Genomic DNA, 6,815 nt, shown 5'->3' on the forward strand with positions numbered 1-6,815 from the left:
CCACGGATTTGGGGGAAAGAAGGGCAGGGAGGGTCTTGAGAAAACTGCAATAAACTGCCTGAGGTCACGGTAAGTTTACAAATCTGAGTACATTTTAACCTGATTTCGCTGTGTTTGCCAAGTGTGTGTGTGTACATGTGATCGTTTCCATTCACGGCTGGTGAGCTGCTGTGGGTGTGCAGTGCATGATCCCTGCTCTGAGTTGGTTCYTCTCAGATGGGGAAAACCTCCTGCAACATCTGCTGGGAATGAAATGTCACTCGGTGGACTTGCATTGCAAACAGTGGCAGCAAGAGACAGGAGCTGGAGGAGCCGAAGCTGCAGTGATGTGGTGTGTGGGTTCCCTGGACTCTGGGGAGCAGGGAAGGGCCCTGGCACTGCTCCAGCAGTCAGTGCTGTCCTGGATCAGGAGAAGGAATGAGCACAGCTGGTGATGGGGCCTGGGCCTCAGCAACATCCTGTGAGGGGGTGTTCCCTCTGCAGGGCTGGGAATGTGGTGCCACCCTTGCACTGTCCCTCRCAGTTCTTGGGGCCATAGTGCTGCACCTGGGGAGCAGGAACACCTTGCTGTATTTTTTAATTCCCCAGCTGAAGGAGGAGTTTGTGGGATTAGGGAATGGCAGTGTGCCCATCCCACCCAGCCCAGCCACTGCCCCTGTGATGGATGAGGATGCTCCAGATGTTGCTGAGGAATTTGCGCAGAGATGKTTCCTGCAAGTCAGGCTTTTACAAGGTGGATGATGAATTATTTCCTTCCAATTTYTGAGCTCTTTCAGAGGGAAGAGCCCCACTGCTCCAAAGGACCCCAGTCAGTCACGATCCTGGTGATAACACCAGGCCCTGCCATGCACCCCCAGCCTGGCCCCACGCCCCACTGCTGGGAAACACTGGATCCTCTGCCTTGGTCCGTGGGATGGGCTGAGGACCCACCTGGGTGCAGTGTTATTAATTAGGGTAATTATTCAGCTCARTGTGCTGCTCCTGGCCAGCTCATTTGTGCTGTCATATTGAGCAGCACAGAAAAGCCTTGGAGGTATGAGGATGGGCACCCCGGGTCCTGACAGTTGTGGAGAATGACGTTATTGCAATTGGGGGAGGATTAAAAGTGGAGCTGATGACAGATTTTCTTGTGGAGCCATCCATAGGCTGCAGACAAGGATTTGTGCCCTGGTTTAACTCTGCTGGTTTCTGTGGCCCTGGAACAGCAGCATCTCTGTTGGCTTTTGAGCTAAATGTGGGGTTTGGGAGGGGGTGTGGGAGTGGCACAACCCAAGGCAGCACTGGTGGGACTCTGGGCTGCTGAGAGTGATGGCGGGGTTGGGATGACAGGAGCCTGGTGGCTTTGGCTCCTCTGTGAGCCCTCAGCACGTTGAGCCACACTCCCCTCCCCGCTCTCCTCTCAGTGGCAATGGAATGTGCAGGGATAGAGACCCCTCTCCATCACACCCCTCCCTGGGCCATGTTTTCTGGTCTCTGATTGTAAACAGATTTGACTAAAGAGGTAAATGAGAAGGTAATTAGAGGGAACATGATGGATGAGGCACTCTGAATGGGAAGCAGGAAGCTTGCCCTCCAGGAGAAAGGACCTGGGAGGGTGTTGTTGAGCAGAGCAGTGTGCTTCCCTCTGCAGTAGAATCCCAGGATGCAGTGTGGGAGCTCTGACCCCTGGGATGCCCAAGGCTGTGGGCAGTGGGCAGGCTGGGATGCTGCAGGCCTGGATGAACCCATCACTTGAACATCTGGGCTTTGCCAGGGCACTGATCCAGGTTTGGTACCAGGTGCACAAGGCTGCTGAGCACCAGTGCAGGATTTAAAAGCAGGAAAGCAGTRAGGGAGTGGGGGAGATGCTGTCAGCAATCTGTGAGGTCACTGGGTTCCTCTGCTCCATGCAGGCTCTTGTTCTGGTGAGGCTTGGCTGGGCTGGGTTTGGCTGGGGCTGGGGAATCCTGGGGGAATCCTGGGGAAGGTGTGGGAAGGGAGAGGGATGTGGACCCAGCCCTGTGGTGAGTGACAGGATGGGAGCCTGGTGCTGGCAGTATCAAGAGGGTGAGAATGTGGGATTCCTCCTGCTGGGAGTGGCAGGAGCTGATGGCACTTSCCCCTGGCCACGAGAGACAGGCACCAACCATCCTCACTGTGTGTCCAAATCCATCTTCAGCTCCACTCCCGGCTGAGCCTCCCTAAACGGGGAGAAATGAGTGTAAATCATGGCTGAGGAACATCTCCTGATGTCCCAGTGGAGGGACTGATGCTGTGCTAAATACAGCGAGAGGCTGTCAGCACTGCAAACAAACCATCCGCTGCGAWATAAGTCACACTATTGATTTTTTTWAATATTTTCTTTTTCTTTTAAGGCTTTGCTCTCAGGGAAAGCTTTTCTCCTGGGGCAGGAAATTGGAGGGGGAAGTGCTGGTTGGCCTGTGGGTTTTTTTGTTTGTTTGGGTTATTACATTTAATTTTTTTGGCACTTAATGGTTTGGAAAGAGGGAAATGTTTCACAATGACGGACACCTGTGATGTTGCTCCTTTCCATCCAGAACCTGACCGTGGGTTCTGCAGAGGAAGGAGTTAATGGCCTGGAAACAGGCTTGAGTTCTCTGAAGAAATAATTCTTTTCAAGTAATTTTCTTTTGAATTTTATGCTTTGGAGACTTCCCTGTGTGGGGACTGCTCTGGGCAGAGGCCTTTGAGTCCTAAAGGGGGTTCCTGCTGTCTTTCCCACATCGTGCTGGGCTCCCAGGGCGAGGAGCTGGGGACACAGGGCTGTGACCATCCCAAACAAGGCAAGGGATGGAGACACAGCATGTCCTTGTCCCAGGGATGCTCCCAYTGCTCTCCCAGCCAGGACTGCCATGGGAAGGGCTGTGCTGGCAGTGACACAAGCAGCCCGTGGTGGTGCTGGTGTCTGGAACAGGGTTCCCTCTACCCAAAACCCTCTCCTGCTCGTTCTGTTGTTTTTGGTGCTGTTGTGGCTGCCGTGCTGTGGGTGGGTGGGTTGTGTTTGCCCACCTGAGCTCCCACTCGCCACCTCCCCGGCTGCTCCCTGCACCGGGGGATCCCGACAGGCGCTGCCTCCATGGCTGGCTGCGCCCGGGATGATTTGTGGAGGAGCAGGCTCTAATGTTGCCTGGCGGGAGCATTGTTTTCCTGCAGTGCACRCAGACCTTTGCAAATAATCTAATAATGCAGGAATGTCAAACTTCAGCTGTGGAAGGAAATCCTTTTATACAGGAATTGTCAAGTCTCTAAACAAGTATCAGAAATGAGCTCGGTATCAATGTGGAGGGTGTTTATTCTGCCCGTCAGAGAGATGAACAATCCAATTCACTCTCCCAGGCAGACGCAGACTCGAGCGCTGGCTCCTGGACCTCAGGAGAGCTCAGTGCTGAACCTTGGGGTGCCCTCGCACAAACCCTTAAAGTGGTGAATTTCAAAATAATGCATGAGGCAGATCCCAGTGCTTCAGCAGCTCTGGGGGTTGGGGTTTGAGGCTTTTTACTTCCAGTTGCTGGAAGCCCAGGCAGCTTTTCCTGTCAAAAGAGAACTTGGGGTGTTAGCACTGTAATGAGCACGGGGAACCAGCAGAAAGGACCAACCCTTCTTCTTTCATTCTGGGTGTCTGGGCAGTGCCAGGCTGGAACTGTGTCCGTGGGGATGTTCCCTGTGTCCCACAGGGTCTGGGGGTCCACCCGAGGCTGATGCTCCATGAGATGCTACCAGTCTGGCTGACCCCCATCCCCTTCCAACCTCATCCAGCTCTTCTGAGCTCCACTGCACCCTCCAGCTTCACAGGCTTCCTTTGCCTGCTGGACGGGGGTCACAGGGAATTCACCTGCAAACCTGGTGGGGGAATGAGCTGTGCTCATGATGGATGCGGTGCCACTGGGATCTTTGTGATTTCACTGCGTGGAAGTGCCCGCTGGATTCCTCCATCTGGCGAGTGCCCCCCCCTGAGCAGGACTGAGCAGCGGGCAGGAACCTGGCCCTGACAGAGATCAGGAATGTTTCATCCTCGAGAGCGAGTCCCTAAGAGGAGCCCTGTGAGGGAGGCGCCGGCTGTTGAGAGCAATAACGAGCGAGCAGATAAGGGACCTCATTACGGAGCGGGTGCGGTCTCTGCTCGGGGAGCCGCTGGCTCTGCTCCCGCCTCTGTGTGTGAGTGACCTCCGCCCGTGTCCCTGTCACACACACCGGGGTTCTTTGGGGCCGCAGGCAGCACCTGCCCGAGGCCTCTTTCTTCACTGATGGATTACAATTGAGGAGGAAAACCAACCCTTCCCAGCGTGCTTAAGACGTGGGTACAATCCATTCTTTGTCTGCACAGCCCCACTACCCGTTTTTTATCCACTGTGATGCCAGAAAATCTGTTAGAAATGGGACTTAATTCAGGCTCTGCCTCTGGAGGTGTTCCCGGCTCCAGGAGGAATTTATGCTCTTTGCCTCCTCCTGGCATGATTTAAATATCTCGGATGGTGCACGGGCAACTTTCAGCCCTCGAGGTGCAGCTGTGCAGCCTCAGCCCTCAGTGGGGCTGTGCCACCCTCGTGTCAGGGTGAAGGAGCTGGGCTGGGGCTGGGAATCCCAATCAGTGCCCACTGAGTGACCTCTCCAGCTCCTGCTCTGGCTACACCTGTGAGCTGGTGCTTYGCAAAGTGGGGTGCCAAATCTGGGGGAACACAGTTTGTAGCTGCCACCCCAGCATGGGTTTGTTTCTGTTCCCTTGCTGGGCAGTGGCAGAGGGTGGACCCTGGGCTGGACAGCACCATGAGGCTGAGCCAATCACCCAAAATGTTGGGCACACGAATGCTTGGCCTTTGCTGCTGTTCCTGTTGCAGTTGACCCTGTGCATGAGCCCTGTCTTTTGGTACATGAGCTCTGTATTTCAGTGCAAGAACCCCTTATTTCAGTGCATGAACCCCATTCTTTGGTACGTGAATCCCCCTGTTCCAGATTGTGGGTTTTGCCTTCAAAGATCTGGTGCTTTTTGCCTCTGAGAGATCCGGTGCTTTTGCTTTGTCAGGATCCAGCCCAGAGCTGCTCCCTGATGCAGCTGTGTTTGCTCAGCAGCTCCAGGCAGCTTTACCTCAGGATTCCTCAAGTCCTTTGCCACTGCTGCTGTCCCAGAGTGGGACCCTGTGATCCCAACCAGCCACAGAAACTTCTGAATGCAGCCAGGCACGGCCGTGCCACCCATTTGTCTGTCACCGCTGCTCCCTCCTTCCCTCAGCTTTTAACTCCGGAGGGAGTAATGAACTTGGGCAGAGATCAATGCTCTGCTCCGAGCAAGGCTTTATTCTGACATGCAGCAAATGCTGCAGCGGGTACAACTTTTTTTTAAAGTTATTGATTAGTAACGCAGGTACGAGGCAGCACAGCTCCCTCCCAGGGACCTGCCTTGCTGGAGGGGAATGGGAAGAATACCCCCACTCCTTCTTCTGGAGCCCTGCCAAGGGAAGGGCGAGGAAATACAGTCWGTATTTTCAAATCCAATTTAAAGGATCTCTTTGTAGCCAACATCTGTCATCTCATGGCAGAAAACACCTGAAATAATCTGATTTTTTCTGTTTATCTAGAGAGCAAATAATATCCTTTTGATTGCTGTGTTGCATACAGATATTCTTGTGTGAGTGACGTCTGCTCTGCGCCTCCCGTGGTGCTGAGGCCAGTGCTTTGGACAGGGATATGGCAAACCGGGCCCCTTGGTGAATTTTGGGCTTTTCAGAAGAGGTGTRTGAATTGCACAGGTGCTGGTGCTGTGGTTGTGAACCCCTGTGAGGTGCAGCTCTGCAAGTGGTGCTCTCAGTGGGTTTGGCCTCAGGATTTGTGCACCCTAAGGGACATCGGGATCTTACATGTTCCATGAAATCCTATTCGTAGCAGGAGCAGGATGGCTATTCCAGCTCTCTCTGGAGCCACCAGCCCCGCTCCAGCCGGGCTCTGAGGGTGCATGTGAGTTTGCAGCCCACCCCTGCTCCAAGATTTCATTTTGACACAAACCTTTCAGTCTGGGACAGCGACTGGGWTACACGTGGGGACGCTGTGTCCTTGCTCTTCCCGTAACATTTCAAAAACCCCTCAAACTGCCCCCAGATCGGCCCTGGCCCTTCTCAGTGAAGCAGAGCCCCGGGCACCGCACCGGCCGGACACTGCCCCTCCGGCACCGCATCTGCAGGCGCTGGGGCCGTGCCGGGATGTACCGGATGGCACTGGGCTGAGCTGTACCGGGCCGTACCAGACCGGGCTGTTCCGTACCGTGCCGGGCCGTGCCAGACCGGGCTGTTCCGTGCCATACCGGGCTGTTCCGTACCGGGCCGTGCCAGACCGGGCTGTTCCGTACCGTGCCGTACCGGGCTGCTCGGGTGATCCCGCGCTCTGTGCATGGCGCTGTCCCGGGTGCTGAAGTCTCCCCCGCCGAAACCGGCGGTGCCCGGGGGTCTCGCCCCGTGGGGACCGGGGATGGCGGGGAGAAACCTTTCCTTGCGTGGGACCTGAGGGCGCCGCGGGGCTCTGGCTGTGTGGCTGGTCCCGACGGTGCCGTACAGAGGATTCCAACGAGGCGTGGGAGTCCCGGCGGGAAAGGGGGCCCCGAGGGTACCGAGTGGTCCCGCGGGGGCGCGGCGGTGCCCGTAGATCCCGGCAGTGCAGAACGGGGGTCCGTGTGGGGCGGTGCGAGGAATCCCGGCCGTGCCGGGCGTTCCCGGCGGTGCGGGGCAGGACGGAGGGGTCCCGGCGGGGCGGTGCTGGGGTGTCCCGGCGGGGCAGGACGGGGGTCCCGGAGGTGCCGGGTGGTCCTGGCGGGGCAGTGTCGGGGGGTC

This window comes from Malurus melanocephalus, unplaced genomic scaffold (assembly GCF_030028575.1).
Source record: "Malurus melanocephalus ecotype Western Australia unplaced genomic scaffold, MMel_1.1 scaffold_59, whole genome shotgun sequence".
Lineage (NCBI taxonomy): Eukaryota > Metazoa > Chordata > Aves > Passeriformes > Maluridae > Malurus > Malurus melanocephalus.